A 19,092-nucleotide genomic window follows, 5' to 3' on the forward strand; every position below is an offset into this window, starting at 1 on the left:
GATTTACATGTTTTTGTCTCATAATAAGCCGATTAACATCCATCTGCCTGCTAATCAGCTCATTACCTTACTTGTGGTGCTGGGGGGTGGGAAATAACAAGCAATATTTGTTAAGGCTGCATTGAGGCATTTACCACCTGGTGAACTTGTGATGCAGCTGAGCGAACGTCCCTCTCACTTTTCCAGAAGTCTAGAACCCTCGCCTTTGAATGCACCCGCACCACCTGAGCTCTAATACTGGACCACACCACCCGGTGATCCCTGGCTCCCAGGTGATCAGAAACACTCTCCCCATTGGCAAGCACCAGGTCCAGTACCGCCCTCCCCATGTGTGGGTTCCGTTACCAGTTGACGGAGCGGTTCTCCCCGCAGAGTATCCATGATCTCCCCGCTTCTGTATGGCACTGCAGCCAGGATGCCCCAGTCAACATGCAACAGAGTGAACTCACCTAACCAGAGCACCTGCCCTTTCACAGCAACGCTGTGAACATGCTCCACTAAATCTCTATCCATCTCCTCTGTCCGAGGTGGAGGTCTGAACGTCAAACCAACAGATTAATGCACAGTGTCTCCTCCGTACCTCATAAGCCCCTGCAGTTATGTCACCTTAAGATTATTTTTGATAAGTAGGACCATTCCTCCTCTCTTTCTTCCTGTCCTGTCCCTTCCTGAATGGACTGTAACCTGGTATAACTACATCCTGGTCATGGTTTTCCATGTACCACAGCTACTACAGCCAAGTCAGCTTCTTCCGTAACAGCCCCTAGATGGGACCTTTATGAACGTTAGCATACATATAAGCCCTCCAGATGTTCCCCATTTTTCTGGCTTTCACAGTGTGAAGTAAGAGGGGGAGGAGATAGAGCGATTTTCTCCACGGTGTGCATCCCTGCATTAGATTACCATCACCCCCCCCCTCCAAACATAGAAAGTTGCTAAAATATAGCATAACCCCACAGGCCAGTCGAATGGTATTCGTGGTGCAACCCCAGATCCCTGCAGGCTGCAGCAATTCCTGCATCTCCAGCTTTTCAGCAGTTGGCACTGTTTATGTATGATTACGCCTGTCTGATAATTAAATAATATTCCCAACAATTTCATTTTTCTGCACATCTTGTTGGGCACAGCCATTTGTTTTATAGGCTGGAGAGATTTTAAACTTTACTGTTGTGTATAATCTTAAGCGAGTTGACATTACTATCAAATGATGTGCAAAGATGAGGCTTCTCTGAAGAGCAGCCTTCCCCTTAATTTACTTTCTTGATAAATGATTCTGTGCAGCTCGTGTGTTCTGCAGATATCCAGAGGCAGTGCATGCCGAGATCATCTAAGAGAGAAATAAAACATTCATCCAACCATAAGCGCCCAAGAAAAATATTGTCCAAAAGATGAAAAATATTAATAGATTTTACTACCATGGGCTTAGAGTCAACAACACAAAGGATGCAGTGCTGTCCTGTCGACTCAGGGAAACCAGATAAAGACTAATTCAGTGTTTGTATTCATCGATTAGAAGCGATGAAGAAGTCAGACAAAGGTGTTAAGCCTGCAGTTACATTATTAATATCAGATGGCTATTCAGAGGTAGAAGTTTGGTCCTCTGACCTGCTGCATTTTTTTCTTTATAAACTGCTTGACTATTCATTTATTTTCTCTAGCGTGACATTGCCTCTTAATAATTATGATTTATGAAGGTGTGCAAATAGGTACAATAGCTAGGCTAGGATCTTAATTCCTTTAATACACACACACACACACACAAATGTTCTAACACCTCCATCGAACAAAAGTTTTTGCCCCCTGGAGGGCAAATAGTAGAAAACACCCAAAAAAGCTACTGCTGTTAAAGCAGATATCTGGGAGCTGTTCAATAAAATCCTCCAAAATATTCATTGCAGCCAGAAAGAAATGGTTTAAAGCTGACAGGGGGAGGAAAAGAAGAAGGAGGAAGAGCCGTCATAGAGAAAGTTGTCTCTGATCAACCAGTACGTTTCCTAGGTAAGACCTTGGCCTACCATCCCAGACAACTGGGCTTCCGCCGAGTGCATAGCACGGAAACAGTCTTGATGGTGTCGATAAATGTAACTCGAATAAGGACCAAAACAGGGAAAGAAAGAGTCTTGGACCCCTGATTCGAAGGCTGAGAAAACTTCGGATACAGGCCATTGCCTTAGATTTAGTTTATTTCTTTTTGGGGGGCAATTGGTTCTTACTCAGTTAAGTGGAGCTCTGGGTTACCCTCTCCTCACATGGTGCGCCTCAAGGCTCTGTTCTTTCTCCTGTTTTATTCAACCTTAATTTAACGCCTCTTATTTATTATTTATTTATAGTTTTTTTATATACCGCCGCTCATCAGAGATATCACGTCGGTGTACAGTGAACAAGAACTTACGCCGGAGCGTTGTACATTTAACAAGAGTTAATATATAGGTACTTGAACAATAAACAATAAACTAAAACAGCCTCTTGCTGTTTTAGTTCAAGATCCTGATTTTGGTTGTTTTCGTTTATATGCCGATGATACGTAGGTGGTTGCTTAGTTGGACCCTGATCGCCCAGAACAATTAGCTGAATTTAATGATTGCCTGGCTAAGATTGCTGACTGACACTTTCTACACAAGTTAAAAGTTAATCTGAGTAAATCAGAAGGATTGTAGGGTTTCTAGAACAAATGCTGTCCTTAAGCTACTGCCACAGATGGAGGAGTGAATATAGCTTCGAAAGAGGTAATAAAAATATTTATTTATTTAAAATTCTTTTCTATATCGCACATTCCTATAATCATAGCAGTTTGCAGGATAAAATGTATGTAAACATAATCTTTTGCCATATATACAAATTTATAAGTTTATCAATTCATGGAAAGCTTCCATGATCTTTCCCTCCTATTGGGTAGCCTAGTAAATGATTAACCTGACCATGTTTTCAAGCCCTTTTTAAAGGCTCCAGTTTATACAATGCTCTTAAATATTCAGGCGCCGACCTTATGTTTACTAATCAAATATCATCTCTAGTACAGCTTTCGTTTTATTTACTTCACTACATCTGCCGTTTAAAGCCTTTTAAAGAACAATTATGACCATCAAACTCTTTTGCATGCTTTCATGCTAAGTCAATTAGACTTTTGTAATGTACTAGATCAGGGATTGTCATTGAATTCTATTAAAAGATTGTAGCTAATTCAAAACACTGCAGCAAAATTAATCTTTGGCTCCAAGAAATTATCGCCATGTTACTCTGCTTTTAGAAGAATTTCCCCAGATCTCAATTCAATGCAAAGTCAAGTCTAAGATGTTATGCTTTGCATTTAAAGCCATCTACAATAGTCAACCTGCCTATCTGGCAAATCTTTTGTTGTCTGTATAAACCAGGAAGAGCTTTACGATCTCCTCGATTGCCCTTAAAGGTGAATTTTCAAAGCGATACGCCATGCCAATGCGTGGGCGGGGCCTGGGCATTCTGGGACGGGGCCAAGAGATGTGCTCGCATGTAGCTACGCGCATGGGTGTGCATCCAGGCACATTTCAGCACAAAGTTACTCCTGCTATAGGTGAGGTGTAAGGACATAGCCTTAGACTGGGCAAAGTGGTGGAAGAACTGGCTATAAATTGGTAAGTTCCTGGGCGCGCGCATGCTATAAAATGTCTTCCCTTGTGCGTCTCACTGCTGACATTTTGAGGCTTAGAATCAGGAGCACCCATATCCGCGCCAGGCCTGTTTTATAACATGTGCGCGTACCTGTGCGCAGGATATAAAATTCCAGCGTATCTGGCCACGCGCCCATATACGCGTTTATATGGCGCGCGCGCATGTTTTACAGTTACCGTCGTCCCTGTGAGGACAGGTTCTCATGCTGCGTATCAGGTTAGAATTACATGGTGGTCTTGATTTGCCTATCTGGCACCCGCCCTTTGGAATTAAATGCCTTTGTATGTCTGACATGAAGCTAGGAAGAATTATAAAGGCCTAGCTGCTCCAATAGGCTTTTAAGTAGAGATTTTAACTTGTGGTTTATTTTATCCTAGTTTATACTAGTTCTTATTGATTCTGATACGTTTTATGTAATGTTGGAAGAGCTCAAATTGTGCTACTTGTTCTATGATGCACTGCTTTATGGTTATACGGCTATGTTTCTTTTCAGAAACCCAAATGGCAGTCAAATGTCTGACAAAACAATGAAGTGGCCAAACAGAAACAGAGAACCCTCTGCCTACCACTTTGTTGACTTCCAATTAATTAGAGCTTAAGTTCATTAAAAACGAATTGGGACATTTTTTGACAGGTGATCTCTGTAGTTCTAATGTAGCAATATATGATGAGTCTGAGGTCCTGTTTATCACGTTTTTCATTTTGATGAGCTTGAGAAGGTGCGGCTTCTTTAAAATGAATTAATCCCATGAGGCCATCAGCCATAAAAGTGGCTCTTTGATTTCTCTTATGTAGTACTAGGATTCAGTAAAGTTTTGTCATTACTCTCAAAATAAAAGTAGGATTCGTTCTTTTGGGAAATCTATATTTAGTGAAAGGAGAATGTGAATTTACCTTTAAATAAGTTTTTGGAAGAACTACAGCTCTCAGCATGAGTCTCTTAACAAATAAAGATGATACTGCCTGGGGCAGGTTTTTTTATGAAGTTTAATATTTTTTCTTTTCAGTTTCTAGAATATTGCTTTATGGCAAGACATCCTCAAAGTACATAAGGTTCTACATGATGCAGTCCAAGAGAGAGAGAGCTACTATATTTGCATTCCCAAGAAAGATTCAGCAGTTGATGCAGTACATTCCTGAATATCAGCTGACAAAGTTTCAGGATAATTTATTATCTGCTTGTAAATTATTGCTCCTGTGTGGCATGGGGAAGAGTTTTTGTTTTTTTTTTTCCCTGCAGTACTGCTTTTACAATATGAAAATGATATTCCCGTGAGATCGGTTGGTTTTTCCAAATGCCATCATCAACAAGCGATGCTCTGAGTGCCACTGGGGTACCTCTAATGGCGGTCTGTTCCAAGGAAACGGGCCGTATTTTTATGACTGATTGTAAGTTATCTGCAGCTACGCCAATCCAGTCACCCAAGCTGAATCTGCCAGCACAGCTGAATTATGAAGGGGGCAGCTCAGCTAAAACTGTGCAGTTTAGAAGCTTTCCAGTTTGACTGTCTACAAATTTTGCCCTTCATATATTTCCTTTCCTTTCCTTTTTTTATTTTTTATTTTTTCAGTGTGCAAAACTGTTCCCAAAAGGAAACAGAATGTTAGAAATGATTTGGGAAGGAATAGCAAAAATGAATATCATAATGTGTCTGTATAAACCCATGGTATTACCACTCCTTAAGTATTGAGAAGGGCAACAAAAATGATAAAAGGGATAGAACATCTCCCTTATGAAGAAAAACTAAACAGCTCGAAGAAAAGACTAATTGAGAGGAGCTATGAAAGAGGTTTATAAAATCATGAGGTGGGGGGAACAAGTTTATAGGGAATGGTCATTTACTCTCTCAGACAGTACAAGAACTGTGGGACACGCCATGAAATTAACTAGTACACGATTTAAAACAAATCGAACATTTTTTTTTTCAGTCAATGCACAATTAAGCTGTGGAATTTGTTGTCAAAGGATGTGGTGAAGATTAGGAGTATAAACTTGGATTAACAAAAGTATGGACGAGGTTCTGGAGAACAGGTCCAATTGCAAGACAGAACTTTGGGATTGTCATTTCTCGGAGTGTGCAACAGAGAACGGATCAGACTGCCAGGCAGTGAATTTTTGGCGGGAGGTCCAAGGTCATTACCATCTGAAGAAGAGACCTCTGTAGACTGGGTAGTTCATGTAAAATATTTTTGAATAAAACTGCAGGGAATCCAGGAACCATAAGGCTACTGTGAGGGAGGGGGACCAGGTCTCTAGCCTGGTTCCCCTCCTTAACCTGTGTGGGACCAGGCTAGAGACCTGGTCCACCTTCATTTCCAGAGAGGGAGAGTGATCTGTGGGCAGGATAAGAGGTGGATCCCAGCTAGGAACTGAAGGCCCCGCGTCTCCAGGAGAGGCAGCTCCCGAGCCCTCTCTGGTAAACCAGAGTTGTCACAGTACACTGCTATAAGGTAGGCAGTCTGCGCTTGTTTGTTTTGCTAAATACTGTACTAAAGGCTGGAGTCGGTGCAGTTCCTGCCTCCAGCCTATGAAGACTGGCTCGGCTATCCCACTCGACTAGATAATTGTATTATATATTCCATTCAGCATATTGAAAATAAAATGCTTATCTCTACCTTTGTTGCCTGGGTGAGCTTTTTCTAAAGATTCTGTTCCCAATCTCTTTTTTCTGCTCTAGCCCTCCCTCCTGGCCCTAGGCTAAAGAATAGCACCTTTAATGGGGAGGCAGTGACAGGAAGGGAGGGACGCGATTAGGGGGAAGAGTTGCTTTTCTTTGCTGTGTCCTGTGTTCAGTTCACTCCAGCTCCTCCTCTCCCTTCACCTGTTCCCTGCAGGCTGCTGAGTGGGAGGGGAGGGGCTAAGATTGGTTCTACCTGCTCCAGCCTCACCCCTTTCCCTTCTGCTTCCTATATGACCGGGGGCGGGGCGGGACAACAGGAGAAGAAGGGCTGGATTAGGGGGCAGATAAATGTTTCTCTATTCACTCCAGCCTCACCCCCTCCCCTCCTGTGGGCCTGAGGCATACATAGAGGAGCACAGGTGCCCTCTCCCCCCCCCAGGCCCAACCATGGCTATGCCACTACTGCCGGATACTTCCAAGTGTCAGGGATTGTCCACGGTCAGACACAGGATGCTGGAATCAATTGACCACTGCTCTGACCCACCATGGCACTTCTTCTGTCCTTTTTATATTTCTCTCAGTCTTTTTGAAATGTCACTTATTTTTGTAGTTCTGTTAACAACTGAATAAGTAAATAGGCCAAAAAAAAAAAGCATTTCTTCTAGTTGTGGTTAAACATTCAATTTGGGTGCTGAAAATAATGATTGGAATCTGAAATGAAAGACAAAAGATATTGAATTCTGTCTGAATCCATTACTTTATTTCATTGCACTGGGTTACTTTGTTTCTTTTTGCATTATCATCACATAAATGAGAGTAACACAGAATGGCAAAGCACAACCTTAGGGTCAGATGCAAACTGAGTGAAAAAAAAACAACCCAAACAAACAAAGCTTTTTTTCATGCTATATTTATAATTAAAGAAGCAGACAGTCTCATTTTTCCAATCATGCATGTTAACCGTGCATAGTTTGGAAACGTACATGAACAACCCATCTCTAAGGGCTCGGTTTATTACTCCTAACCAAGTTTCAATTGATTGCTGCTGTTGCTCTGCTGCGGTTTTATTAGTTATGACTCTGGGAAACGGGGCAGCCTGATTAGGGGACTGGTGTAGATTTTGAACACTGAAGTGTTTTCCTTCATCAGAATCAATGTTAATTTGTGCATCTGTTTTATGTCTTAACCAGCGGCAGCGAGTTAACTTTGCCCGAGAACTGACAGGGCAAAGGCAGCGGCATCCCTAGCCTCAGACCATTAACCGAGGTGAAACAGACAATGCAGCTTGCAGGAAGCCCACATGCTCCTGCCACATTCCCACCAAAATTCAGCTACTGGCGGCTGAAGCTTTCCTCATTTGCGCCGCCCTAAATCCTTCACCTCCGTGCCTTCTGGTTCCTGGAGCACCACTGCTCTAGGACAGGACCTCCCTCAGCCATTGCCCTACAAACTTCTCAAACACCATCTTTGTCCCCTAAACTCCCCTCCCCTCTCTCCCCCATCAATTTCCGTTTCGTCCCCACCCCCCGCAGTTTGCCAATTTTTTCCTGCCTCTTTCATCTCATCTTCTTCACATTTGGTCTTTCTGTTCCTATCTCCACTGAACTGTAATTGCCCTTCTCCCCCCCCTGCTGTTTCCCATAATTGGAAACCCCCCCTCACTAACCTCTACAGCCTTGTAAAGCCATAAGGGCTGCTTACATTTAACAAGCTTACGAGTGGGATTCCGGGGGAATGGGGTAACAAATAGGAATGTGCGTTCATTTGAAACTTTTTCCCAGAAATGCTTAAAAAATGAGGCGTCCCACAAGGCTTTTATTACAAGTATCTCACTTACATGATTTTTTTTCTATACAAATTTGTTCCTTCCTGAAAATTAGGGATTAGTAAATCCCTGTAAACTGACTTGCAGGCTTTTGTTGTGCTACATTTTCCCCAATTGTAAATCTGTCTCTTAGAACACAAGAACATAAGATTTTCCATACTGGGGTGTCAGACCAAAGGTCCATCAAGCCCAGCATCCCGTTTCCAACAGTGGCCTAAACCATTTTAAACTTAACAACCTTCACCATATCCTCCGGCAACGAATTCCAGAATTTAATTATGCACTGAGTAAAAAAAACATTTTCTCCCGTTTGTCTTCAACTGAGACTTGAATGTTTAGGTGCAAATGGTAAGATGCAATTCGGCAGGCAGTGAATTCCAGAGGACTGGGTCGGCACCCGAAAAGGCTTGTTCCCATGTCTGCATGAGATGCGCACAGCGTACAAGTGGGACATCCAACAACCCTCGCTGAAAAGAGCACAAGGCAGGCGTAGGGTTGCACAAATGGAGCATGGCATTCACCCAAGGTACTGAATCAAAGGCAATAAGCCAGTACTCTTGCTCTAAACCGCACTGAAACGCTGTAAGATTTCCTAGGACTGAACTGCTCGCTGTGTGCTGTGCCCCAGCTCTTATCGTGGTGCAGACAAGCAACCCAAAGGCAGCCAAAGAAAACAAGAAAGGGAACAGACCACCATAAGTTCCAGTTTTTCAGACGATGAGGCCAGAGTTTGATCTTGCTCATCCCTCTTTTGTTTCTCAAAGCACTCTTCCTTTTTCACTTGCACACCTGTAATTGTTTTTGTTTTCCCGTTTCACCTTGCTTCTGTATCCTCAAAAGGTCAAAGGCTTTGCTGTCTAGTGAGAATAACTTTGCTACATGATCCATATGTAGGCTACTTCCCAATCCCTGAAATAGATTTATTTAATTCCTTGCCAACGCTGTTTATTACCCATTTTTTTTCCATGCATTCATTCACAGCACAAACAGATGGTCAACAAAACCAATTAACCTTTTGAGCTCTCCCTGAGACTTTGAGATGTCTTGCCAGTCTACGGACAAACAAACAAGAACATCAGGAGACTTCATGCCAGTGTATGATGAATGGCAAGGCGAGTTGGCATACAAGTGCCCTGCTTAAATGTGCCCAGTGGTCTTTTGCACGTAAGTAGTACTTATTTATCAAAAATATAAGGAGGGAATTATTTTAACTAGGTAGAATTTTCTGTGTTGGTTCCCTAGTTTTAAATGTTGAAGGTGTAACCTTGTCAATTTTCATGAAACATGTTTATGGTACTGTGGGGAACAGATTTCAGTGTATAAATATATTTTTTTTTTTTCTAGGATAAGAGATGTGTATTTACTATGAAAATTAATTCTGTGGGTCATCAAAGCCTGTGCTGGCTACTACATCTAGCAAAAACAACTGAAAGGTTTATTAGAAACAAAAAGGGCTCTAATTTTCAAAACCAATGACCAAATGCTTGGCTCCGTTGTTCAGTTATCTGGGCCATGTGTACCCTTATTTTTGACAAGTGCAAATTTTCCAAAGTCAATTTGGTGAATCTCTTGCCCCGTAAAAGGCGATTTGGTTTGCGGCCATGAGGGTTTGTGACTTTGCACCGGTGTGCGATCTGCACAAGAGACTTAGCACAGGCTAATGCCACTTAGCGCATGCTGTCACCACCGAACATGCGATTGTTGCCGTGAGTGCATGTTACATGCAAATAATTCGTGCTAAGTGCAATTAGTGTGTGATAATAGGACTGAGAACGTGCCGCGTACCTCTAGTGCATGCGTAGATCTTGTGTGGAGTGACCAATGGGGCAAGAGATCAGCAATAGATCCCGGTTCCCGAAGAGTGCAAATAATGCTGGGATGCTGGGATGGGGGCAGGGTTGCCTCGGGATATGGAGAGCCTGAAATTCCTGGATGTAGGATGGCGGGTGGAACTCCTGAAAGGGGTGGGGGTTGGGGGGGGGGGCAGGTTTGAACACTGGGGCTGTGGAGGGGTTGGGGTGCCAGGAGCATCATGTTGCTGTGGTTGGGGAGGGATGGGAGGGACAATAGCAAGGTAAGCCTTCATTTTTGCTGGCTTCTCCTTCTAGTGAACTAATAAAATTGAGCAATTAGCTTCATTGCAAGTGTGCAACTTGCCATCTTACTCAGCATTATTTTGTCTCCCTTTGCATATAGACCTCCAAATAGCCTACACCACAAAAGAGAGAGCATCATCAACTATGCACCTTATATTAAAATTTGTGTACGGTAAATGTGTGGAGTCTTAATAGGTTGTGCAACTGTTACAAAGGACCAGCAACCAAAGATGGTTGTAGTACACGGTATGTCAAGAACCACGTAGGGCCCTTATTCAGATGGTACTATAATCTGTGGTGTCTGGAATTCATGCACTATAACATCTTTTTTGTTGACCCTTAAGACTCCAGTTTTCTCCAGTACCAATTTGGCTCCTAGAGGTGTCTTGGCAAATGTATGGAAAGATGTGCTTGGTCTAGCACACCATATAGAAAATAAGAGATCAATGGTTATGCATTGCAAAGTTGTAATTTCATCAGTTGGCCATGAGAGCAGACCAGTGCACCCAGGGCCCTCGCTCGTTAACTCTTTTTACTGTAATGCAGAAATATCTGGCTCTCGATGTCATGTGGCCTGGTGTGAATCTGCGGAAACATACGTCAGCCTGTAAGACATTATTCCAGTTGAGAGTTTTTCTTCAAAGCTTCGTGTATAATTTGAGGAAACAGTTTAATGAAATAAGTTGTTCAGAAAATCTTAATAGATTTTAGTAGGATGGCAAACTGTGAAAATCATTTTGCCTGAATGGGAAAACCTGAGCTTCACAAACTTATTGCTAATCTCAGCCACTAGATGTTTTTGCCTCACTGCAGGATCCTTTCTCAAAGTCAGTGAAATATAAAGTGAACAAAATTGGTCCTAATATTGATGGTTGCAGCAGCTATTATCACGCTCACATCTGAACTATTCCCATGGACCAGTACGCGCTGCCCTAGGTAACTAAGCTGCACTTTTTTTCTTGGAAGGGAAAATACTGAACAATGCCCTAAGCTGAGGTACTGGGTATCACAGCTTAGTAAATCCCACAGTATATTCTCCAGCAGTTGTATATTGCTGGGAATATTGCCCCATCACATGATTGGGGCAAAAGTATAAAACTGAAAATATTTTGCATCACATTTACTAGTCATGAGCTGATTTGCATGCATGCAATTCAGTTCATTACCATATCAGTGTTATGCTAGTTTTTTTTTTTTAGGGGGAGATTACGCACAGTATTTGAAATAACTTGTGTTATCTCTGTGCTAAGGCATTTACTGTGTGATAAATGCTGCTTACTGTATGGTAAAGCCCTAACCCAGCCTTTGCTAAGCAACCCCCTAAGGTTGTTCTTAATTCATTGAAATATGTAGCTGATTTTTTTCCTCCGTGGTTACTTCTGATCTTGCGAGCTTACATACTGTAGATTGGGCTTTTACAGTTCTTTACAATTTTATGAGGCCTAGGCATATCTGGGTAGATTTATGTTCATTTGGGAGCGCTGGCGCCATGTTCTGACCCAGGCTCCCAGGTTCTTTCCTTAATGGGGGGGAAGTTGGTTTTTCAAAGCCTTCGTCTTTTGTTACATATCTTCTGCTAAAGTCCTAGTAGTAAACGGACCAAAAATACACGCCATCGAATTGGGTTTGTTCAAAAATGAAATCTTGTAGTGGTTAACTTGATTGAAGAGGAAAATGAACAGCAGGAACACTTTGGAATATTCCACTAATGCTGATGTGGACTGAGCTCCTTATGCCAGGGTTTTGTTTCATCAGAGATGGTAAGGCCGGTAAGTGGTTGTGTGCTCGGAGATGCCCAGTGTTGTATGGGGGTGTCGTTTTCATCCACAGTGGGGAGAAGAATCCCTATGAAATAAAAGAAACCCCTTTGAACCTGGTCCACTATATCATCTGCTCAACCACTGTTTCATGTTTTGAACCCATTCACCAGGAGCACAGGATCTTGGCCTCTAGGCATCTGGTTTTCATTTTATGGAGTTTGGAGTTACACACTTATTTCCCATATCTAGTTACTGTATCAATCTAGCTACACAGAACTCATACCTGTAATTTTTTTTCCTTTACATTTCAAGAAATGGCAAGTCCAAATCAATTTTTTGCACATCCCCTTAAAGAATTAGGTTCACCAAATCTGTCCATCTATCCAGCTATGAAATACACTGCAATTTGTTTTGCTTTTCAGAACATAGTACATTACCCCAAAAAAACCAAGCATGCACGATCGTGGAACTTTGAAAACAGTGACCTTGAACATACTAATTTTTGCTAGATGCCCTTCTTCAGTCACAGTGTCTCACAGTAACATGGTTGTAATAACCTGTGAGATGGATAAATAGGGTGTATGCTAATGGAAAATAATTCTCTTGTTTTAGATGGACAGCATGTATCTTGTATGTTTAAAAAAATACTAATAAAGTCAAGTAACTCAGATGAATATATATTATTAAACTTCCATTTGCGCCACATGTCACAGCCTAATGAAAGCTGGCAAGGATGTTACTGCGTATTAAGGAAAACCTCTTATCTTGATTTATACGCCTTTCAATTTTATAAAAGGTTGCTTTATGTGCATTAGCTTGGTCTTGAATGCTCTATATGTCTTTGTTGAAAACAATGACAAAATGCCTTCTCGGCAATCTTGAAAACACTGTTTTTGACAGCTCGTACATTAGATGAGGGGCAGGTATTTACAAGGGACTCAAATTGTCCAAATTCAGGACCCAGAAAATATTCCAGCAGAAATATATTTGTTAACTGTGTCAAATAAAAATAAGTAAACCTTATGTTTCAAGAACTAACTCAGAGACCCTGTGTATGATGTAAAAACTGATCAGACCCTTTCTGTGTGGGGTTTCAAACTGGCTTCCACTCCAAATTGCATAATACACGGTCAACTTCATTAGAAAAGGCATGAGGCACCGTATCTCTTTTTGAATATGCAGAATTGACACCATGAACATCTGGAATTGGATAAGGAAAGCCAATTGAGCATGCGCCTACTATGTTGTCAATTTGAGCCCCAGGCAAGAAGGCAAAAGCAGTTGCCCATATGTCAATAACCACACAGCTCATTAATTGCAATACATTGGCAACCAACTTACACATGCACCCTGTTCTGACCCTGAATAATTAGATCAAGCCAGAACTGCTACCAGATGAGGAGAGAAAAATCCATAACTTGTCCTGGGAGCTGGAAACCTGCCGTCGGATCCCCAAAACAGATAGCTTACCATCTGATTCTGGGATTAAGAAACTCGCTTTCTGCTCATCAAAATAGGAAACCCCTGCCTTTCCCACCATAGGACAGGAAACTCGCCCCTCTACAGGGCCATCACAAGGAGTGGGCAAGGAGGGTCACCACTTCGAGAGTCAAGCCATGGGGGGAGGGGGGAGTCATAATGCCACCTTTTGGAGTCATTTTGTGAGTTTGTGAGCACATGAGCCCAAAAAGGAAAGGGAAACGGGCACCAGAAGGAATCCCCATTCTGGGTGCCATTTTGTCCTGTAACTGCTCTGCCCTGAATTCATCGGAATAGGAACCTCAGTCTGTGGTGCTTGTGGGAGAGGAAGAGATCTCATTTTCTATTCAAGAAGTAAGAACATGCCACAAAAATTTGGCTAATGATCATTTTTTTTTTCTTTTCAATGATTATTGGTTGGTGTGCCAAATGAATGGGGATTGACTAATCCTTGACTGGAACTCATTAGACCTGGGTTGGCCTATGTCTAATATCTACTGGTTAGTTGTACTTCCTAGGTTTCTAGCATAATGCTCATGACAGAAGCCACCTTTTTCTCCGATATTCCAGGCGTAGGTATCTGCACAGAGAACATATTTAAACTTATTAAAGAGAATATTGCAGGTGCAGAATATTTGTTTTGACTATTTATGTGCTTTCAAATACAAACTTGCAATTTATTTTAATTATATTCGTCAATGTGAACCATTATAACCTGTTCGGTTATTTGAGCCCTGTAAAAGTGTGTTATATGATTGCATTAAGAATGCAGTTGCACTTTGTAAGTGTTTTAAAATATTTAATATTCCGTGCTTAATATTTTATGGATGTTACTGAGTGGCAAATGTGTTTAATAAATGTTTTTCTTAACACAACTCATCTTTATGGAGATCATAAATATTTTATAACATTGTAAGTACTTAGTAACATTTAGGACCTGATGTACTAATGAGTTTTTCCCATTTTGTGTTTAAGGGAAAAATGCTTAGTACATAGAACCCTTAGAGAATACTTTTATTGATGTTCAACAAATGAAAGCATGCTTTCCTTATGTATTACTCTATTATTAGCATAAATAAATCTCTTTAAAACATAGCCAGATTCGTAAGTGTTACACTATTAGATCTAAAAGTACTTGGAAATTAACCTGTAGGCAGTTTATAATAAAAAAAAGTTTTTGCTACCGATTCCATGAATATTAAATTTTAATAACCATAAACAGTAGGACATTAAAAAGTGTAAGCAAGATTTTTGTTAGAGCTACTTTTGAAAGAAAGGAAATTTAACACTTAAATACAACATAGAAGTGTGATTAAGCATCTCATTTTAGCAAATAAAACCCAAGAAAATGTCACTTGAAATCACAGATGTTTAGATCTAGGTTATATTGTGATTATGAGACAGAAGTCGTTGAAACACATTCTTTTTCTAGTTAATGTGCTCAATTCAAGTATAAGATCAAGGTATCAGTTTCTGCAAAATTCCTGCGTCACATCCATGGCTGAACATCTGGAGATGTGCAACCTTGGACATTTCTTTTCCTCTTTCTGCAATAAATAAATAAATAAATAAAGATTTGGGGTGACTCAGGTAAAGTGTCATCTCTGCCCCATGGTGATTTCTTTTTCTGCATAATTTTTAGTGTATCTCTAGTTTTCACAGACTAGAGATCGCATGAATACTTTGCATGTTTGATTCACTAGGAGGCTTGATTCACCCAGATTCTGGACTTCGAAACAATTCTGTATTATATAAGCGCAGCTGAGAAGCTCAGAGTATCTCAGAAAAGTCACATCAACCCCAGTTACACTGTTTCTTAGATTGACCCATTACAAAGTACATTCATTGTATTTTTCCCAATGTGCAGAGTTACTCTTCTAACCTCCCCAACATCTGGACATATAGAGGAAAGCAAGTGAGCATGCTCGCACTGTGATGTCACCAGGAAATAAAAGGAAGAAGCCAAGAACCCTTGCATACACGTCGGTCACCAGTCCACATTTTTCAGCCCAATCTAAAAGTATAAAAATCTTTACTTGCTGGTGAAAAATGAAATTTATGGTGAACAAAGGGAATCTGACTTTCAAAACTATTTCTGCACGTTAAGTGGGCCTATGGAAATTTATGCAGGAGCTACACGGTTTATAAAATATCACGCATTTCTGACTCAAACATTTATTTATTTATTTATAACTTTTATATACTGAGGTTCAATTAACAGGATTAATTATCACTTCGGTTTACATTACAATCAGCAAAAAGCAACAGTGACAAAGTCATGTCTTACATTGATCAAACGAATGCAACAAATAAGGTTCATTTCATTTGGGGGCCCCCGATTTGTTTTGGGGTCCCCTGAATGAAATGAATTGCCCTTATTTGTTGTGTTTTAAAATTCATTTGAAACAAATGCATGTCCCTATCAGAAAACCCCCAGACCTATTAGCTTTCATGAACCTATTAAAAACATGGTGCTTTCATATAGCTTTTGGTCCATGGTTAAAACCTGAGCCATAATCTGATGTCTTCTTGTGTTTTATGGATGTACTTATGTAATCCTCAGTGAATAGTTAGTTGGGAAATAAATAAATAACACCTTGCCCATGACCTTTGCACTTTATTAAATCTTCCATAGGTACTCAGGCTCCAAAGCTATGATCAACCACAATCCCTCTTGATGACACCTCATGGAGTGATGGTCCCTCTCTCCGCACAGACGTCTTTACTTATCGGAGAGTTCTGTGCTGAGTATAAAGACCTGTTGTAACACTGCACTCTCATTATCTGTGTCAGACAGAGAGTATAAATGCATTGATGCTCCACTTTTTCCAATTTCTCCTAAGTTACTGGCACTGGTACCACTCTCTTGTGCCATTTGTCCCTACCTATGAAATTATGAGTGTACTGATGCTCCCTTTACCTTATCTTCACAATCAGAACTGCTATAACCATGCGACAATGTAACTACCAACTGACTATCAATATGATCTTGTGCCTCTTTCCTGCTGGTAGGACTACAGATGTAAACATTAGACTGAATTTGCTGGCTGGAGAAGCTCGAAACAAATAAACGATGAAGATGATGATGAATGAGGACAGAATAGATTTTGTTAGTGGCACATCTATGGTGCGCCTCTTTCTGCATGCTCTGAGTACTTTTTTTCAAACTGGTTTTTTTTTTTGTCTAATCTCTTCTGATTATCTACTTTTATGGCAGTTTCTACTTAGTTTTGTTCCATTCTTTGCCTTCCAGACACCAGAAAAACCCCCCAAATTTGCCAAGTTCAATCCGGAGTGAATAAAAATGTATCTTAAGCTAGAATACAGGTTTATTTTTTGTACCTATGAAGGCCAGCTCCTAAGCTTGACTTGAATGAGCATGGATAAAATTCATGGCACCAGCTCCATGTGCTAGACTAATCTGCAGTACAAAGGATGCACCCATGGACATCAAAACCCGCTTGGAAATAACCTTAGGACCTAAAATGGACTAGCAAGTTCTGTGTATTTTAGTCAGGCTTTGACTTTCATTATAATTAGAAATCTAGGTTTAGGGCTGGATATTGTTAAAAATGAAATAAGTAATATTATTTTGTAATTTATTTTTCATTCTGTATATATTTTTTTCACATTACATTTTGTCATGAGCAAATAGTTATTTTAAATGATGATATGTTCCCCTCCTGCTTGAAATGGTCTACACTGCATACTATACATACCTACTTTGGCATAAAGTAAAACAATTTTGTTTTCATAGGAAGTTATTTGGGGATATGACTTGCCGTGCACTCCTTTTGCTACTTACAGGTAAAAGTTTGCTCTTTGACTCATACTTCTGTGAAGACATAATGGAGTTCAATCATTTCATTTAATTTATTTAAATGTATTTACATGCTAATCAATCACAATATCCAAGTGAGTTGCAATAAATACATAATTAACAATGTAAACCTGGTGATGATGATGATGAATCTTTTATGAGAACCATTATTTAACAGAGCTCAATGACAGAACTGCATGGACTTGGCCTCAAGAATGTTTAGCCAGCTGCACCTATTGTGACAAGATGCTTCCATGAACATATCAGGATATTTTCATCCTGCGCTGTTTATCTTAACTCCCACCCATACGCCTGCTATTGAAACAATAACAGTTTAAAAACCAAATTGTTTTAGGAGGGTTGTACATAAGAATTCTTATTGAGGACTCATATTGCTTCTATTCTTTATGATCTCCATTGGTTGCCTTTACAATGATGGATCAAATTTAAAGTTGCAATGCTTATTCACCAACAGTTGAGTCTTAACTCCTCACCGTGGAGCCGTGCAATGCTGCACATTTATATGCCTTTGAGAGCATTTCATTCCACTCAGTCTGGCCTTTTCCATGTGCCTTCTCTGAAGTTGGCCCATCTCGCTGAAACCCAGAAGTAGTAGAGTATTCCATTTTCGGAACACTCTCCTGGAGCATGTTAACGTGTACACAGATTTTCAAGAAGCATCTTAAGACCTATCTATTTCAGTAAGCCTTTGATTGTGGTCATGGATCCCTGATTTTTGGCATCTTAACTCAAGGCAACCGTTGGGTGTTCACCCAGCTTCATTGCTGAATTGTCAATTCTACCCTACGGGACAGCGTTTCAGCTATGTTAACTTGCCGTTAGTGTATTGTTTGGATTTTATGTATGTTGAGCCTGTACCCTGACTTGAGCAATGGAAAGAGCAGGCTACAAATGTTTAAAATAAATACAAACATAAATAAAATAAGCCATGCAAAAGGAGAACATGTCCTCTACACAAAAGAGTCATCCTAATGCAATGCAAACAGCTGATCACTACTCAAACAACAAAGAGAACTGTTATCATAAGAATCTCAAATCAAGCTACAAAAAGATCTGTGGCTTAACAAGGATGCTGCATCATAAGCATTTCTTAGCTCCCATCATAGGTTCTGCTGTAGAAATATTTCAGTGCCCATTTTCATGTATATTGCATTTGGATTAACCAGGGACTTGTTACAGTGGAAGGTGAAGCTGAGGCAAACACGACCATTCTTTTCTTGCTTTCCTCGCCTGTGTTGACTGGTGCAATGCAATGCTTTCAGACATATTAAAAGCAACGGAAATCTAGTAACATAGACTCTCATGCATTTCTGGGTTTATTGAGGTTTACTGGTTACTTTTTCCTCATTATAACCGAAGGGGAGTCCTTCCTTCATCTGCTTTTCTGTGTCATGACTGGCAGAACGTTTTCACAAGGTCACTGTGTGGGATATCAGGGATGATGTTCATTCAGTCATTGTATGAAGTGTCTTAGCTGCTGCAGAGAGACAGAAGGAACCAAACTGATTGAAATGCAAGGCAGGTAGAAGTGTAACAGGATAAATGGACCGGAAGCAGCAAGAGTGAAGAATAATGCGATAAAGTACATATTCCTAGAAAGCATGGTAGGAAAATCCCCAGTGGAGAAGGTGGGGAAAACCTGTATTTTAATTCAGGAAATCAGAGGGCAAAAATGGAGGATCCTTAATAATGGGGGAAAAATAAGGCGATAAGGTAAGAGGTCTGCAGTGTTGTAGCAGGTGAAGAAAAATGAGCAGACTAGATGGCTATGGATGTTTTTTTTGTCCATTGGCAATTTCTGCATTTCTATAAACCTGTGCAT

General features: G+C 40.6%; 1 long non-coding RNA gene across 1 annotated transcript in view; it reads left to right on the top strand.

The window, feature by feature from the left end:
- The window catches only part of LOC115079963, a 74,953-nt gene extending 60,377 nt beyond the window's left edge, over nt 1-14,576 (top strand). The window contains exons 4-5 of the long non-coding RNA XR_003853466.1: nt 9,076-9,258; nt 13,324-14,576. This is a non-coding gene — a long non-coding RNA (uncharacterized LOC115079963). The remainder of the gene's footprint in view (nt 1-9,075; nt 9,259-13,323) is intronic.
- Nucleotides 14,577-19,092: the final 4,516 nt, after the last annotated feature.

This window comes from Rhinatrema bivittatum, chromosome 18 (genome assembly GCF_901001135.1).
Source record: "Rhinatrema bivittatum chromosome 18, aRhiBiv1.1, whole genome shotgun sequence".
Taxonomy (NCBI): Eukaryota; Metazoa; Chordata; class Amphibia; order Gymnophiona; family Rhinatrematidae; genus Rhinatrema; species Rhinatrema bivittatum.